Genomic DNA, 18355 nt, shown 5'->3' with positions numbered 1-18355 from the left:
CCAATAAAAAGGAAAAACATCTGTTAAAAGATTATCCTGAAGAGATAAGAATTAGAATTAGAACTAGATACCTCACTCTCCCCATCCCACCCAAAGCTAAAGACACTCACTTTAAAGTAATGAATGATATTTATCCATGTAATGAGTTTCTGAGACAAAGATTTAACCTTGATATGAACAACTGTAGATTTTGTGATTCTGATATTGAGACTGTAGAGCATCTGTTTTTTGTTTGTAATTACTCTAGATCTTTTTGGGAATTGTTTCAAAATTGGATATCTGAAAAAGACCCTCAATCGCCCAATTTAAAATATAATGATATTAAATTTGGAGTTATAATAGATAAACAAATTGAAATGATGTACAATAGTTTAATTATTATGGCTAAACAATTTATTCACCGATGTAGATTTCAAAATGCCAGACCCCTGTTCTTATTATTCATGAATGAGATAATTAACTTTAAAGCAGCTACGAGCAACTTTTTCGATTGTTATTAAACAGTATAATTACAATATTGATGCATCACATCTTACCTATAATAGTAGCTGAGACCAACGCAGAGTAGTCTCGCTTGAACCCCGAGTGAATCGGCCAGTGTAGTCTGTCTGTGGCCAGGGAAGATCAGGAAGTGAAATGAAACGGTTTGCAGCAGCCACTTCGGCCATAACCACAAAATAACTTCCAAAAAACCTGTTAGAATATAACGAGAGATGTTCGCGAGAGTATGCGTGGCGTTCACATTGTTATGCTATGTTGCTAGGCAGCGCGAACGGGGTGCAGGCAGCTGCGTTTCACTTCCGGGTTTCACTTCCGCGTTTCACTTCCGGGTTTCACTTCCGGGTTTAGCCGGTCCGGCGGTAAGAGAGAGAGAGAGAGAGTCCCCTGTTGACGCGAGTTTAGACAGACACAGACTTAATAATCATCTAAGGGAGCAATCTCCAATTCACACGGCTTTGGTCTCAGCTACTATTATAGGTAAGATGTGATGCATCAATATTGTAATTATACTGTTTAATAACAATCGAAAAAGTTGCTCGTAGCTGCTTTAAGAAAGCCTTGAAATATGTTAAAACCAAACAAGCATGGAGTGTGTACCAAAACATGCATATCTTGATTCCTGTTTAGAACTCTGACTTAATGTTTTTGTCTTATTTATTTTATTTTGTTGTTTATTTGATTGTTTGTTCCAATTTTGTAAATGCTTAGTTTGAATTGTTTGTATACCAAACAGTACAGTTTGTTATTGCCAGACTTTGTTTATTGGAAAAAAAAAAAAAAAAATCACACTGGTCTCTGACTGGCACTAGGACCCAGGGCGGTCTGGATCAGGGTCCAGGATTCAAACTGTAAACTGCGCTCTCACTGACTCACTCTGACAGAGCTGTGTGCAGAGTAGACTGCCTGTATGAAGAACAAAACAGGGATTATCATCTGTCTGTATGGAGGACATGGTGTGTTAACCAGTTAAAAGAGGGATTATCACCTGACTGTCTAGGCTTTATGGAGAACATAAAGTCGCACTTTTACCAGCTACACAGGGATTATAATCTGAATGAAGAGGACAAACGGATTTGTGGAATAGCAGACTACTCACCATAGACTCCAAAGATCAGAATTGTGAGTAACTCTGTACTCTTCCCAAGTTGCCCTAGTTGACTACTCACGACAAACAGCTTCAATTAAACACGCGAATAACTTTCAGACTGTGTAGGCCTAACTACATATTCTTAGAAGTAGCCTACCATAGGATAACAAACAGGCTGTCATAAATAAACGTAGCTATTCATATTGGGACTTCAAGTGTGTCTGTCGTTTTCACATGGGTTATATGATGCATTTAAAGCAAGGCTATAAAGTCGCTAGGCCTATCTCACCACAAACTAATAATATTAGTTTTATACATTATAAGCCGCTGTAAGACTATTATAGGAATACGAGGGATCAGCCGAGCAGCATTTTGGTAGGCTAAACAAACCACGTCACTGGGTGGCAGGCAATGGATCCCTATGGAGCCCAAGTGGCGTGAGGCTTGTGTGTCTGGCTCTAGCCGTCTTTACATTTTAAAAGTTCACACAACTTTAACACGACATGTTTACATCAAACTCTTGAGCTACTTCTGCTCTCACTCAGAATGTCAAAATATAACCGATGTGATGTAGCCTATAGTTTTTGAGATATTAACGTTTGTTTGGCACAACTCCGGGGTTCCGCATCTCTGGGTGTCAAGTGACGTCACGCTGATTCGTCCTATAGTGCTTTTTCGATAGAGTTTGCATAGGCTAAGTGATTTGAAACGAAGCTAAAGACCTTCAGTCCGGTTTATAGGTCTAGCCTACATCTGCACCAAGCCGCGCGCGCGCGCGCGCGTGTGTGTGTGTGTGTGTGTGTGACGCGCGTGTGTGTGTGTGTGTGTGTGTGTGTGTGTGCTTGTAGTGAGGAGGAGGCTCCATCCTCAGGTATAGAGTGATTCAATCTGATAACAACAGTGCCCTGTTGGAAGCAGCGCTGCTGGAGGGGAAGCACTGAGCAGCCGCAGCACCTTCTGAATGCTCGCTCTGTTCAGGCTGCAGGGCTGCCTGGGAGAGGGGGTACCAAGGGCAATTAGTAGGCTACAATGTTACACTCGGTCATGTAAACTAGCAGTATAGGCTATTAAAAAAAAGTCCCGTCGGTGAGCATCAAAATGTAGATAATGATCTAGCCTACATTATATTTCCAGAGTGTATTTTTCCTCAAAACCATGGACAGTATGGACGATTTATTTATTCTAGATAGTGTCAACAACAGTGCAAACAAGTGTCTTGAAGTCAAACATTGCCATTCTCATTGAGGAAAATATAGGCAGTATTAAGTAGCTGTTGGACTTTTTGACACACAAATGCTACTGTTTGCCTACAAACACTTGGTTCAGTGGCGGCCGGCCACTAGAGGGCGCCAGGGCGCCGCCCCACCTATGCACATAAAGGAGGGGGAAATAAAACGTATATTGCCTATATTTTTTTTTATGAGCGAGGTGAATATTAGATAGTGAGTAGCCTATATAATCTGCAATAAATATGTAGATTCATAATGATCTACATGTGTACTGTTTTGGGTCAACTACTTTCTGCCACGGACGCCGTCCGGGGACTTCCGGCTGCCACCAGTGCTGCAGCAGGATCTGTGTAAATTGCACATGCGCTGTTCGCTCTCAAAAGAAAGGGATTCGGGGCGCTGGTATCTAGCGACCAGGTGGAGGGGGGCCGTGGGGCCAGGTAGAGCGATGGCAATGCATTCTTGACGGACTCTCTATTTGCATGCACGAACATGCTTTCCTCATAGGTAATGTAATGTAACTCATTCACATGCTGTGGCAAGTCCTTCTTCCAAAGTGTTTATGCCATGTGCTTTTCAAGTAAATATGGATGCTAAAGGGAAGTTTGATGTAGAGATCAGAGGGCATGCTGACCAGGTTACTGTCTATTTCTGTAATCTGCTCCATGATTCCTACTAATCTGTTGTCCATATGATTCAGAAGGTAGGCTACTAGTAGGCTAACGTCCGTTACTACTTGCTTGATTTAGGGCTGGAGTGGATGATAATTCAATAGTCTATTATTGTTTGTTGTCTTTCAGTAGAATCATCGTGATGATATGAAGTTATTTTAATAGTGACATTTCTGCTGTCTAAATTGATGTTGACAAGCAAATGTTACTTAAAAACTGATCAAATGAGGTATGGCAGGAATATTATTTGAAAATGTAAGGTTTGTTTGACATCACCATTCAGTTCAATGAGATGAACACTGATTTTGCATAGGTGAAACATATGATATTGATATTGAGAATAATCCTTATGATTATTATATTGATTTCAACCCCATTGTCCAGGCCTATATTTGGTATAGCCCTCCCTGGACAAAAATGCAGCAGCCGCTACTGTTTAATACTGTAGATTACTGATTACGTTACATGATTCATTTTCATGTGTGCTTCTTGTTTGCTGTATAAAAGACTTGCAAGGGCCCTATCTTCGCAAAAGCGGTAATTTAGCGTTTAACCCCCGTGCAATGCAAATTGGGTGCAAAAGCGCTGTTATAATTGTAGGCCTACTGGACATAGGCATGCCACATGCCAAAGCAGGCGTTTCAGCGCAAAAATGTGGGGATAGATGGCATTATCCTATTGTCAGCAGCGCGCAATTACTTTGCACTGAGCTTTGAAAAGCACCTCTTAGGCGCTAAAATACTCGCTGCGCAGCGCATAAATGTCATTACGCACGGACGTGCCACGCCAGGACATCAAATTCTGCTGCTAAAATTGGGTAACCAGCAGATTATTCAGTGAGGCAATCAACTATAATTCACTGATAAACTTTGATCACATTGCAAGGAGGGGTTATGGTAAATTAATTGAGAAAACTTGTACATTGTAGCCTACTTGCAATGGGCTATTCACCTTCACCTGTTATAACCCGGAGGTCGTTGGCATCACAGCCGACAAGCTCTCTCCATCTCTCTCTGTCCTCGGCACGAGTCGGCAGCTCAGTCAGTGTTTCACCAAGTTTTAATTGAGTCCACTGTAAATCCTCCAATCTTTACTTTTGTCTCCGCGGTTTACCCACTGCAAGCATGTTTCTATTGTCCCACCCCAGTCAACAAAATAACCCAAATTGCATCAAAACACAGATGTTCTTAACAGGTATATGATGTAATGGTGTTGTTATGAGATAGGGATAAAATATACAGTCAATAGGCCTGTCCTACACCTATCCAAATTACGCATGGGGAGAATGCAACATGCATCACGCAAACTGTATTACAGGGACTGCAACTGCAAGATGGGAATCTGATTGATGTAACGCCCAGGCATTGCCAGGCCACACCTGTGAATAATTCTGGTGGTTCCAGTTTGCGCCGTACATAAATGATTTGGCATGCCTCTAATCTGCGTTTGCGCCCATTGTGACAAGTTGTGCTCCCACGCGAATAATTGCATCCAAATCCATATTTTGGGGCTATTTTAACTTAAAAACAGGGAGGTCACGTCTATAACAATTATATCATATTTAAACAGTTATGTGCCTGTATAAATCATTACAATATGCTCCTGTGAGGTGGGGATGCGTTTAGCTGCTGCCGGGCGGGGGTGCGAAACTCGGCATAACACCTGGACAGCAGACTGCAATCTTCCCTGCCTTAAAGGACGGCTTTACCGTGGGGAATATGAATATATATCAATCTCACGCCCCTAAGGTTTTAGAATCCGTTGAAATATTTTGAAATTGGAGCTTCACTGCCTGACCTATCAGGCATCTCTCACATTTTTAGGGAAGCCGGATGACGCGTTACGCGTCACCCGGCTTCCCTCCCCGCTTGCGGAACTCGAGCGCCTATGAACTACAAGTCTTGTGAGCCATGGTCCCGCCTCTAGAGGTCCTTCACGCCCCTTCAGAGCTCTCGACGAAAAGCAAAAGGCAGCCATCTTGTTCACCCGCATAGCATACTGTAGCTAGGTTAGCTTTCCATAGCTCCTTGCCAAGAGACCATGGGCCCTATCGTTGCATCGGCGCAGTTTCTAGGCCGAGCGGCAGGCGCAGATCAAAGCAGTGGGCGTGGACAGGCGCACTTGATATCGTCGTGCTTGCGCTAGATGCAGCCCAAAGCATTACAACCACGCCTTTTAGGCGTAAAATTATGCACTGTCATGCTCATTGGATAAGTGCAATAAACGAATGGCACGCTTGCCTTTTTAGCTCCAATTCCACTGATCCCGCAAAACCAGACGAAACCCAAGCCTCTGATCCCCCCCCCCCCCACCTCCCTTCATCCCGTCTGTCTCCATATATCGGCTATTATTCCATATTATGATGCTTCTCAAACCAATCTAACTGCAGTTTAAATACTGCAAGCATGTAAATACGCTACACTATAGCAATATCAAAGTGAAAATAATGTTCTATGCATCAGCTAGAAAAATATAGCCTATTAGATTGGTAAAAGGTTGTCCAGAAAGATATCATTTTCTCTCGCCTGCTGCAGGAAGGATGATGCACATAAATATAGCCTACATTATGTCAAGTCATTGCATAAATGTGTTTTTATTGTAAAACTAAATGTGAAATAGGGCCAAGTTATTGGAGGGACATCACAGTATAGCAGATGCCATTAGAAGCGCGTTCCGAAGCGCGTTCCGCTGTTACTTCTCTAAATCACATTAACTCGACAAGGGGTATATATAGGCCCAGGAGGACATATATGTTTCACATAGGGTGGTGTTTTCATTTCGATGTTTTATTTGGTCCAATATTGAAATGTTGACAATGGCAGGCTGTGTTACCATTACACATTAATTTAGAACTACCTTTTATATCTATTTTGGCTCATTTGGTTGCTATTTAGTAGCGAAATGGAGAAACACAATGCATGCTGGGAACTCAGAGAGAGAGAGAGAGAAGGGTGACAGAGAAGAGGCAGTGAAGGCACAGAATAGGCCTGCTTTTCAAAAGCGCAAAGCGCTAAATGTACGCCAGGTCCCAAGATATCACTAGGCTGGTATTTAGCGCCGACACGCCCACTTTGGGACTGCGCCACGCCCATTCGGCCTAAAGCGCATTTGGCAGCCTAAAGCCTATTGCTATCTTGCCGAAACAGGCGCAAGGCACGTTTTTTTGCGGTTAAGGCCCGTAATAGCGCCGATGGCCTGTGGGAGAATAGAGCCCGATATCTCTGGAACGGAAGCACCAAAAGACACGGGACTGGCGGCATTGGAAAGCTCGTCAAATTTTACATCTAGTAGTAGGTGAGTTGAAGTAACGAAATCAACGCTGAGCAATGTACACATTTTTACAAATTTTTACAGAAAATAGTTACAACATCAGATGCGCGTAACTCCTACGAAAATGCCTTAAAATGCATGAATTTTTTTTTATGAAGACATCTCCAGACATATATACTACCGTTTACATTTGGTGCAATTTGGAGGCAATTTTATTTTCGATTTATTTCTTCTTCTTTGTATCTTTTATTGTCGAAGCCTTCTTCTTCTTCTTCTTCTTTGAGTTTTATGGCGGTTGGCAAACATATATGTGCATTACCGCCACCTACTGGAGTTTGATATCAGCCAAATGCCTGAGGGGTGGGCATGAAAACGAAGGCCACGCGAGCCCAGTGCATTGTGGGAAATGTAGTATTTCGGGTCCCCGCACCCGCCCCTCCCCTCCACCACCCCCCCCCCCCCCCTCCACACAGAGTGGATTTCTGGTGATATCTCTGGCGGGAAACAACCAATTTCAAAAATTTCAACGGATTCGAAAACCTTAGGGGCGTGAGATTTAATATATATTCATATTCCCCACGGTAAAGCCGGCCTTTAAGGCACGCACAAACAGGTGTGCAAGTGCAAATAGGGGATATCGCCTGTACCAAGATTAGATAGGTCTGCTCTGCGTTTGGTTTTCCTACAATATTCAATGGAGTTTGACTGACATTGGGAGTAGTTAATGATCATTTGGCATCAACTATTTGTTTATGAAGGGTTTGCCCATAACACCTTAACGTTATGAGTGCGGCCGTTTTTGATTAACATTAAGTCCATGATCAAGTCTAGCATTTCGGTAATGTATATTCAGGTCCCTATCGTTGCATCGGCGCTGTTTCTAGGCCGAACGCCTGGCGCAGCTCAAATCAGTGGGCGTGGACAAGCGCACTTGATATCGTCGTGCTGGCGCTAGACGCAGCCTCAACCATTACAACCACGCCTTTTAAGCGTAAAATTATGCACCGTCATGCTCATTGGATAACTGCAATAAACGAATTGCACGCTTGCCTTTTTAGCTCCAATTCCAGTGATCCCGCAAAACCAGACGAAAGCCAAACGCTCTGCCCCCCCCCCCTCCCTTCATCCAGTCTGTCTGTCTGCATTATAGGCTATTATTCCATATTATTATGCTTCTCAAACCAATCTAACTGCAGTTTCAATACTGCAAGCATGTAAATACGCTACACTATAGCAAGATCAAAGTGAAAATAATGTTCTAAAGGCATCAGCTACAAAAATATAGCCTATCCCTATATGATGAGATTAATTTTATATTGGTGAAAGTTTGTTCAGAACGATATCGTTTTCTCTCCCCTGCTGCAGGTAGAATGATGCACATAAATATACCCTACATTATGTAAAGTCATTGCATAAATGTGTTTTTATTGTAAAACTAAATGTGAAGTTGGGCCAAGTTATTGGAGCGGACATCACAGTATAGCACATGCGCGTTCTGAAGCGCGTTCCGCTGACACTTATCTAAATGACGTTAAATCGACAAAGGATATATATAGGCCCAGGAGGACATATATGTTTCACTTAGGGTGGTGTTTTAATTTCGATGATTTATTTGGTCCAATATTGAAATGTTCTACAATTGCAGGCTGTGTTACCATTACACATTATTTTAGATCGACCTTTTATATCTATTTCGCCTCATTTGGTTGCTATTTAGTAGCTAAATTGAGTACCCAATTGCATGCTGGGGCATTCACAGGCAGTCAGAGAGAGACAGTCGTATTGTGCCTGTCAGACTGCCTGCAGCCTCAAAGCGGTACGGACGGAGTTGTTTTACCCAGGCTGGAAGCGTTGTCACACAGGCTTGTGACAGTAACTCAACGCGGAAGGATTTATTTCACAATAAACTGGTAAACGCACACCAATGCCTGCTCCTGTCAGTAGGAGAGAGGGAGAGAGTGACACAGAGAAGGGTGACAGAGGAGAGAGGGGAGGGACTGGCCCACTGAATAGGCCTGCTTTTCAAAGGCGCAAGGCGCTAAATTAACGGCAGGTCGGAAGATAGGAGTACGCCGGTATTTAGCGCCGACACGCCCACTTTGGCCCATTCTGGGACTGCGCCACGCCCATTCGGCCTAAAGCACATTTGGCAGCCTAAAGCCATATTGATATCGTCCCAAAACAGGCGCAAGGCACGTTTTTTTGCGTTTAAGGCCCGTTTTAGCGCCGAAGGCCTGTGGGAGAATAGGGCCCTCAGTGTGTGTAAACGATACTGTTATGCTAGCATTATTAGCACAGATGGCTATGTAAAACGCTATTTACAGTCCGTGGTCAAACGTTAGCAGTGACCAACGACAACTTCATTCACTCACCGAAAAAAGTGGAACCACCTTTCTTTGAGGTACGGTTAAAGTCCCTGGAAACCAGATTTTTATTTATTTATTATTAAGCATTTTGAGTTCATCACATCACAGGAACCTATGTTAATAAGCCACCAGCCAAATTTGAACGATGATGAACATCGCAAAGTATATAAATTTAGGTTTGACAGTCATGGCAAAAGTCATGCGAATCAATTCGATTTTAGAGTGTATTTTCTCCCGCAGACTGTGTGGGCGTGTCCCGTCTGCAGCAGGTCTCCTCTCTCTCTCTCGGAGGAGACCTGCTGGAGGAGACCTGCTCGGAGGAGACCTCTCTCTCCGTTAATGGAGAGAGAGAGAGAGAGAGAAGGAAAGAGAGATGGAGTGTGTGTGTGTGTTCGCGCGTTGCTCGGCGCATAGCACAGACAGAGAGGGTTTACAGAGAGGAAGAGATCTCTGCCGCTGCGCTACTGTGTGTGTGTCAGTGTGTGTGTGCGTGCGTGCATGCGTGTGTGTGATTCGATTAAATCGTATGACGTGATAAGATCATGCATTTTAGCACCGCGCGCACCGCTCTCTTCAATGAGGAAATGGAAATCCAGACCTTGTAAAAAAGTGTTGATTTTTGGGGTTAGGGTTGAAAGTAATGTCAATTAATTTCTGAGGCACACAATTACTCACATAACACCCTCAATTTAGTAGTTAGAAGGTTTTTGTGGATTTTGGTTTCCAGGGACTTTAATACAATCAACTGCATCGCAAGAAGGCATATTTACTGTCCAATATTGACAAAAAGCCACAACACCACAAACGCGACCACCAGGTCAGACAATTAGCCTAACGTTAGCATAGACACTGCAAACAGCCCCCTTGAAACAGGCTGAGCCAGTCTCGTTCTGGAGGGAACCCCTCAGCTGAATTCACATTGGATTATGATATGAAGCCTTGATCCATTTTTATTTTACTCCTTAGCAGTGTGGATCGTACACGTATAGTCCTCCTCTTTGAAATGGCGACTGCAAACTCGCAGATCCAAGCGAGCTGTAATGTAGCCGTTCTGATAGCTATGCTAATGCTAGCTACCCAGAGTAGCCAAGCCAAATGCCTGAGGGGTGGGCGTGGACTTAGAAAACCACGAGCCCAGTGCATTGTGGGAAGTGGAGGATTTCTGCCTCCCGCACCCGCCCCTCCCATCACAACCCCCCCCCCCCCCCCACCCCCACCCCACAGAGTGGGTTTTCTTTGATTTCTCTGGGTAGGAACCACAGATTAAAAAAAATTCAACGGATTCCAACTCCATAGGTGCGTTACATTTAATAGATCTTCATATTCACCATGGAAAAGCCATCCTTTAATGGAGTGCCACAGCACTATGGGTTTGAACTTCAGCTCATATATGCCACAGTGTCAACTTCCTCCTGTTTCCCGTGTCTCTTCACTAGTTTCTATCTGAAGAAAGTGATCAGATATTGAAAGAATGTAAAGACAAAAGAAAGAATTCCATGACTCTTATCCCCCAGCTGTTTCATTATACATTCTCAGACTAGTTTAGAATAGAGGGGACGTTCTAAAGTGTCTGCCTGACTGTAAGCCCTGGGCTAGCAGTGACACCATGTTGTCAACTTGCCACGAAATTATGAGATGCTGCACTGCTGAAATAGACTTTTGTCTGCGAGGGAGTTGCTGCAGCAGCCAGGACTTGAACTCTGACCTCCGTCTGAAGAGGATGGCTGTCTGGGGAGGGATGGAGGGAGGGGGGGTAGATGAGGGATGGAGTTAAAATAGATGGATCTGGGGAGGAGTAGAAGGATCTGGGTGTGGGGGGGTCTGAGGGGAATGGCTGTCAGGCCTCTGGGAGTGTGGGGGAGGCAGGGAGAGGACGCCTGCTGCAGCGCTAAATAGTTTGGAACACATTTTGCGCTCTTGATTTGATCCTATTACACAAAATATATTGCCTTTGAAGTCCTTTGACAGCCAATCTCTTTTTTCCCCAAAACGTTCTCACTAAATATTGACAACCCCTTGTCGTAAATTGCCAAATAAAGATAGCTGGGGGGGGGGGGGGGGGGGGGGGGATTATGCCAAGAGTTGGGAGTGAGAGGAATGTGTGTGTGTTTTTCTGGGGGGCGAGATCATTCAAGCAATACAAACACAACTGTATTCTCAGAGGAGGAGGCAGTGAGAAGAAGGGATAAGGGTGAGGGTAGAGGGTGAAGCTGGGGGGAGGTGAGGCTGGGAGGAGGTGAGGCTGGGAGGAGGTGAGGCTGGGAGGAGGTGAGGCTGGGAGGAGGTGAAGGTGGGAAAAGGTGAAGCTGGGAGGAGGTGAAGCTGTGAGGGAGGTGAAGCTGGGAGAAGGTGAGGCTGGGAGGAGGTGAGGCTGGGAGGAGGTGACGCTGTGAGGAGGTGAAGCTGGGAGAAGGTGAGGCTGTGAGGAGGTGAAGCTGGGAGAAGGTGAGGCTGGGAGGAGGTGAAGCTGGGAGGAGGTGAAGCTGTGAGAAGGTGAGGCTGGGAGGAGGTGAAGCTGTGAGGGAGGTGAAGCTGGGAGAAGGTGAGGCTGGGAGGAGGTGAGGCTGGGAGGAGGTGAGGCTGGGAGGAGGTGACGCTGTGAGGAGGTGAAGCTGGGAGAAGGTGAGGCTGGGAGGAGGTGAGGCTGGGAGGAGGTGACGCTGTGAGGAGGTGAGGCTGGGAGGAGGTGAGGCTGGGAGGGAGGTGAGGCTGGGAGGAGGTGAGGCTGGGAGGAGGTGACGCTGTGAGGCTGGGAGGAGGTGAAGCTGTATGGGAGGTGAGGCTGGGAGGAGGTGAAGCTGTGAGGGAGGTGAAGCTGGGAGAAGGTGAGGCTGGGAGGAGGTGAAGCTGTGAGGGAGGTGAAGCTGGGAGAAGGTGAGGCTGGGAGGAGGTGAGGCTGGGAGGAGGTGACGCTGTGAGGAGGTGAAGCTGGGAGGTGAGGCTGTGAGGAGGTGAAGCTGGGAGAAGGTGAGGCTGGGAGGAGGTGAGGCTGTGAGGAGGTGAGGCTGTGAGGAGGTGAAGCTGGGAGAAGGTGAGGCTGGGAGGAGGTGAGGCTGGGAGAAGGTGAGGCTGTGAGGAGGTGAAGCTGGGACAAGGTGAGGCTGTGAGGAGGTGAGGCTGTGAGGAGGTGAAGCTGGGAGAAGGTGAGGCTGGGAGGAGGTGAGGCTGTGAGGAGGTGAGGCTGGGAGGAGGTGAGGCTGTGAGGAGGTGAAGCTGGGAGAAGGTGAGGCTGTGAGGAGGTGAGGCTGGGAGGAGGTGAGGCTGGGATGAGGTGAAGGTGGGAAAAGGTGAGGCTGGGAGGAGGTGAAGCTGGGAGGTGAGGCTGGGAGGAGATGAGGCTGAGGAGGTGAGGCTGAGAGGAGATGAGGCTGAGGAGGTGAGGCTGGGAGGAGATGACGCTGTGGGGAGGCGAGACTGGGGGGAGGTGAGCCTGAGGCTGTGGAGGTGAGGCTATGGAGGTGAGGCTGGGGTCGTTGTGATGGGTGAGACCCATAATGGATGGGAGTGAAAGCCTCAAGTTGGAGAGGGAAGATCCTGCTGACATTTGTTTCATCTTCTCTCTCTGTCCCCCTGCTGGCCACAGGCACTATGTGGTGAGAGAAACAGCACCCCCTGCTGCTCCCAGGCAGTCTGTGGTGAGAGAAACCGCACCCCTTCTGCCCACAAGCATTCTGTGGTGAGAGAAACAGCACCCCTTCTGCCCACAAGCATTCTGTGGTGAGAGAAACAGTACCCTGCTGCCCACATGCAGTCTGTGGTGAGAGAAACAGCACCCTTGCTGCTCACATAGGCAGTCTGTGGTGAGAGAAACAGCACCCTGCTGCCCACATGCATTCTGTGGTGAGAGAAACAGCACCCCCTGCTCCTCACATACGCAGTCTGTGGTGAGAGAAACAGCACCCCCTGCTGCTTACATAGGCAGTCTGTGGTGAGAGAAACAGCACCCCCTGCTGCCCACAGGCAGTCTGTGGTGAGAGAAACAGCACCCCCTGCTGCCCACAGGCAGTCTGTGGTGAGAGAAACAGCACCCCCTGCTGCCCACAGGCAGTATATGGTGAGAGAAACAGCACCCCCTGCTGCCCACAGGCAGTCTGTGGTGAGAGAAACAGCAGCAGCAGCAGAAGAAGTAACAACTGCCGTTAAGTGTTGTTTGCTTGTGAGCTGCAACCAAACACACTAAATCTGTTCAAATGGAAGTCTCATGATCCAGGTCTCATGACTGACCTTCTGAAAGCCTGTTCACGGAAACACACAAAAAACGCACACACACACACACACACACACACACACACACACGCACACACACACACACACACACACACACACACACACACACACACACACACACACACACACACACACACACACACACACACACACACACTCCCCTATTTGGCTCCAAGATCCATGTGACTGCTTGTGTGTATTGGCTCCAAGATCCATGTGACTGCTTGTGTGTATGAGATAATGCAGTGATACTCACCCCGGCTCCTTAATGGGTAGTTGTGGCTCTTTTAAGTCTTGCATGCATTTTTTTGTCAATGTGGGTCCTGAGTAAGGCAAGTCAAGTCAAGTCAAGTCAAGTTTATTTATATAGCCCTAATTCACAAGCATGTCTCAGAGGGCTTCACAGAAAGTATGTCTAGCTGATTCTAGCTAACACACAGTAACAAGAATATACAGAATAAAGATAACATTTGAACATTTGAAGAAAGCAGGAGAGTGGAGGAGGGAGGGAGAGGGAGGAGGGAGGAGAGGGGGGAGGTGGGGAGAAAATAGGAAATGTGGAGGAGGAGAGAACAGAGGAGGAGAGATGAGGGTGCAGGGGAGGGAGAGCCAGGGTAGGGGTAGGGTCTAGGGTTGGGGGAGGGGAGGGAGTAGGATACGGGCCCGGATTAGGGCGAGGGTGGGGAGAAATGGGAAATGTGGAGGAGGAGAGAACAGAGAAGGAGAGGGTGCAGGGGAGGGAGAGCAGGGGGAATGTGAGAGGGAGGAGAGGGCAGAGAGGAGGAGAGAACAGAGAAGGAGAGGTGGGAGGGCGCAGGGGAAGGAGAGCAGTGGGAATGTGAGAGAGGGGAGAGGACAGAGAGGAGGAGAGAACAGAGAAGGAGAGGTGGAAGGGTACAGGGGAGGTAGAGTAGAGGTAGGGTCTAGGGTGGAGGGAGGGAGTAGGATACGGGCCCGGATTAGGGCGAGGGTGGGGAGAAAATGGGAAATGTGGAGGAGGAGAGAACAGAGAAGGAGAGGTGGGAGGGTGCAGGGGAAGGAGAGCAGGGGGAATGTGAGAGAGGGGGGAGGACAGAGAGTAGAGGTAGGGTCTAGGGTGGAGGGAGGGAGTAGGATACGGGCCCGGATTAGGGCGAGGGTGGGGGGAAAATGGGAAATGTGGAGGAGGAGAGAACAGAGAAGGAGAGGTGGGAGGGTGCAGGGGAAGGAGAGCAGGGGGAATGTGAGAGAGGGGGGAGGACAGAGAGGCAGAGAAGGAGAGGTGGGAGGGTGCAGGGGAAGGAGAGCAGGGGGAATGTGAGAGAAGGGAGAGCAGGAAGTGGCAGGGATTCAGGAAAATAGGGGAGAAGAGGAGAAGGAGCAGAGGGGGGGAGAATGAGGAGAGAGCAGGAGAAGGGAGGGGGGGCGGTGGGATGTGGGGGAGGAAAGAGCATGGAAAGAGAGGAGAACAAGAAGGGGGAAGAAGGGAAGAAGCGGGGGAAGGGGGAAAGAGAGGGGGGGGGGAGAAGATCAGACAACTGACTACTCTAAGCATTAACCAGAGCTAACTGGGACATAGTATCTAGCTAATCTACAGCCTAATCTGGCCTATCCTACCCTGCTCTAGTCTGATTTTAGCCTGAACACTAACAGGTCAGCCTTAGGCTGTAGCTAATCTATCGCCTACCTAAGCTGTTCTAAACCAACCGGCAGCCCTCGACCAGTGATGAAGAGCACCGATGCCCCCCGACCCGGCCCCCGCCCACATAAGGCGTGGGAGGGAAGGCCAGGCCGGGACACAGCGGCACCCCCTCACCCCCAGTGAACGCAAGAAAACCTTTCCACCATATGGATCGCCACATGGATTGCCCCAGTGACTTGGCTGAGGAGGAACCTTGTGAGGTCGTTGTGCTAGGGGCCAATTGCTGCGGCCCGGGCGGACCCAGCCCCCACGCGACCCGCCCCCCCAGCCCCCAGCCACCAGCATAGTGACTGAGAGCGTGAGAGCAGGCCACGCGGGGGACGGGCCCACCCAGGCCACAGCAGCGGACCCCCATCTGGGGACTCCCCTCCGAGACAGGCCGAGAGATGCCGGGCTAAACCATGCACAGAGTTTCCGATAATGAAACTCTGTGAATGGTTTATTATGGAAATAAAATGTACAAGAGAACAGAAAATTGAAAATGTAAAAAAGAGTCCAACAGAAGGGATATAAAAATGTAATTTTTAAATTATCCTAAGATCAGGGAAGGGAGTTGAAAATCAAAAAAGTAGAGTCCAAAAAGAAATAGAAAATGCAGTCTTTAAGTGTTCGTAGGTTTAGAGAATACTAGTTAATTAGCTAGGTGACAAAAAGGGGTAACAAGATTGGGAGTTCCATGAGGATGATCTGAGGAATCCATGAGTCCGCGTTGGTGACATGGATTAAGAGGAGGGGAGGGGAGGATAGGAGTCGGAGGTGATGATTAAGAGGAGGGGAGGATAGGAGTTGGAGGTGATGATGAGGCGGCGGGGGGGGGGGGGGGGGGGGCTGGGGGGGCGCCCCCCCCTTCCCTTAGGCAAGCAGGTGACCAGGATGATGAGGATAGGGGTCGGTGATGGTGATGAGCCCGGGGTGTCAGACAGTAGAAGGAGTAGTGGGTAGATGGCCTAGAGTGACGACAGGTGGCTAGGGCGATGACGGCCGGACCTAGGGCTGCAGCGGTGGGGTGTACGTCAGGCCAATGAAGGACACCTGAGGGGGAGAGAGAGAAGAGAGCGGGGGAATCTGCGCAGAGGTGGAACTAACTCTATAGACAACAATAAAATTAGGTCAAATCAAAATTTATTAGGATTATTTAGGATGACTAATATTATACTGCTAATTCAGGTCTAGGTAGTCTAGGTCTAAGTTTCTACTGATACTGCTGGCTTGAGATAGCCCGCTCAGCAGTTCAGGACTAAGTTTATTCACCAGCTATTTGATTTTATATCTGAGCTACTGGGTCGGCTGATGCCATATTATTAAATTAGGTCAAGTCTAAGTTTATACTGATACTGCTGGCTTGAGATAGCCCGCTCAGCAGTTCAGGACTAAGTTTATTCATCAGCTATTTGATATTATATCCGAGCTACTGGATCGGCTGATGCCATATTATTAAATTAGGTCAAGTCTAAGTTTATATTGATACTGCTGGCTTGTGATAGCCCGCTCAGCAGTTCAGGACTAAGTTTATTCACCAGCTATTTGAATTTATATCTGAGCTATTGGATCGGCTGATGCCATATTATTAAATTAAATTAGGTCAAGTCTAAGTTTATACTGATACTGCTGGCTTGAGATAGCCCGCTCAGCAGTTCAGGACTAAGTTTATTCACCAGCTATTTGATTTTATATCTGAGCTACTGGATCGGCTGATGCCATATTATTAAATTAGGTCCAGTCTAAATTTATACTGATACTGCTGGCTTGAGATAGCCCGCTCAGCAGTTCAGGACTAAGTTTATTCACCAACTATTTGATTTTCTATCTAGGCTACTGGGTCGACTGATGCCATATTTTATAATTTAGGTCAAGTCTAAGTTTATACTGATATTGCTGGCTTGAGACAGCCCGCTCAGCAATTCAGGATTGTATGTACTCAAGAGCTAATAAATATTTCTAGAGAATGACATCATCAAACATAACCATCAAGCACAACCAAATGATTGGGAGAATAAATGGGTTTTGAGTCTAGTTTTGAAGATTTCAATGGAGCCAGCTTCCCTAACTGACAGAGGAAGCTGGTTCCAGAGATGTGGAGCACGGTAAGAAAATGCTCTGCTACCTGCTGATTTTTTCTTAATTTTAGGGACGGTAAGATAATTACCGTCCTGTGAGCGGAGAGTACGCGTGGGAACATAAGGAATGATTAGCTCAGATAAGTACGGAGGAGCGAGCCCGTGCAAAGATTTATAGGTTAACAGAAGCACCTTAAAGTCTGATCTGGCCTGAATTGGGAGCCAGTGGAGGGAGATTAAGACCGGAGTTATATGATCAAACTTCTTAGTTCTAGTTAGAATTCTAGCAGTTTATTTGTGCTACAAAGTGGAAGGCCAGATAATAGGACATTACAGTAATCGAGTCTAGATGAAACAAAGGCGTGTATTAAGGTTTCGGCATCCGTTGCATTTAGCAAGGGACGGATCTTTGAGATATTGCGAAGATGAAAGAAAGCTATTTTAGTGATGTCCTTAATGTGAGCATCGAATGACAGAGTAGGATCAAAGGTAACACCTAGGTTTTTCACCTTTGAGTTTGGAGTAATTACGCAGTTCTCAATGTTCAGACTAAGATCAGTGAGAAATGGAAGTTGGGTTTTTGGGCCAACAACTAGTAGTTCAGTTTTGTTGGCGTTTAGTCGTAAGAAATTATTTGACATCCAATCTGTAACAGCGATTAAGCAGGATTCAAGATTAGCGAGTTTAGAGCGATCGTCTGGTCTAATTGGTATATAAATTTGGGTATCGTCGGCATAACAGTGGAAGTTAATGCCATATCTACGGAAAATTTCGCCAAGAGGCAGTAAGTAAACTCCAAAGAGTAAGGGACCCAGGACTGATCCCTGCGGTACACCAAACTTCACCGAGGAGAATGTGGACATAATATTTTTATATGAGACACAGTGTGTCCTATCAGACAAATATGACTTTAGCCAGGATAGGGCAGTGCCCCGGATACCTACGTAGTTAGATAAGCGGTCTAGGAGGATCTTATGATCGATTGTATCGAAGGCTGCGCTTAAGTCTAATAAAATGAGAAGAGAGGAGAAATTAGAGTCGGACGCGAGGAGAAGGTCATTGGTTACTTTTGTAAGAGCAGTTTCAGTACTATGGAGTGATCTAAAACCAGATTGAAAGGGATCGAGAAGTTTATTATGCGAGAGGTAGTCAGTTAATTGTGTCGAGACTACTTTTTCAAGAACTTTAGAGAGGAAGGGGAGATTTGAGATTGGCCTGAAGTTGTTAAGAACCTCAGAATCAAGGTTTGGCTTTTTAAGTAGAGGT

The sequence above is a fragment of the Poromitra crassiceps genome (genome assembly GCF_964638095.1).
Source record: "Poromitra crassiceps genome assembly, chromosome: 1".
In the NCBI taxonomy this organism is placed as follows: domain Eukaryota; kingdom Metazoa; phylum Chordata; class Actinopteri; order Beryciformes; family Melamphaidae; genus Poromitra; species Poromitra crassiceps.
This window is presented reverse-complemented; position numbering follows the sequence as displayed.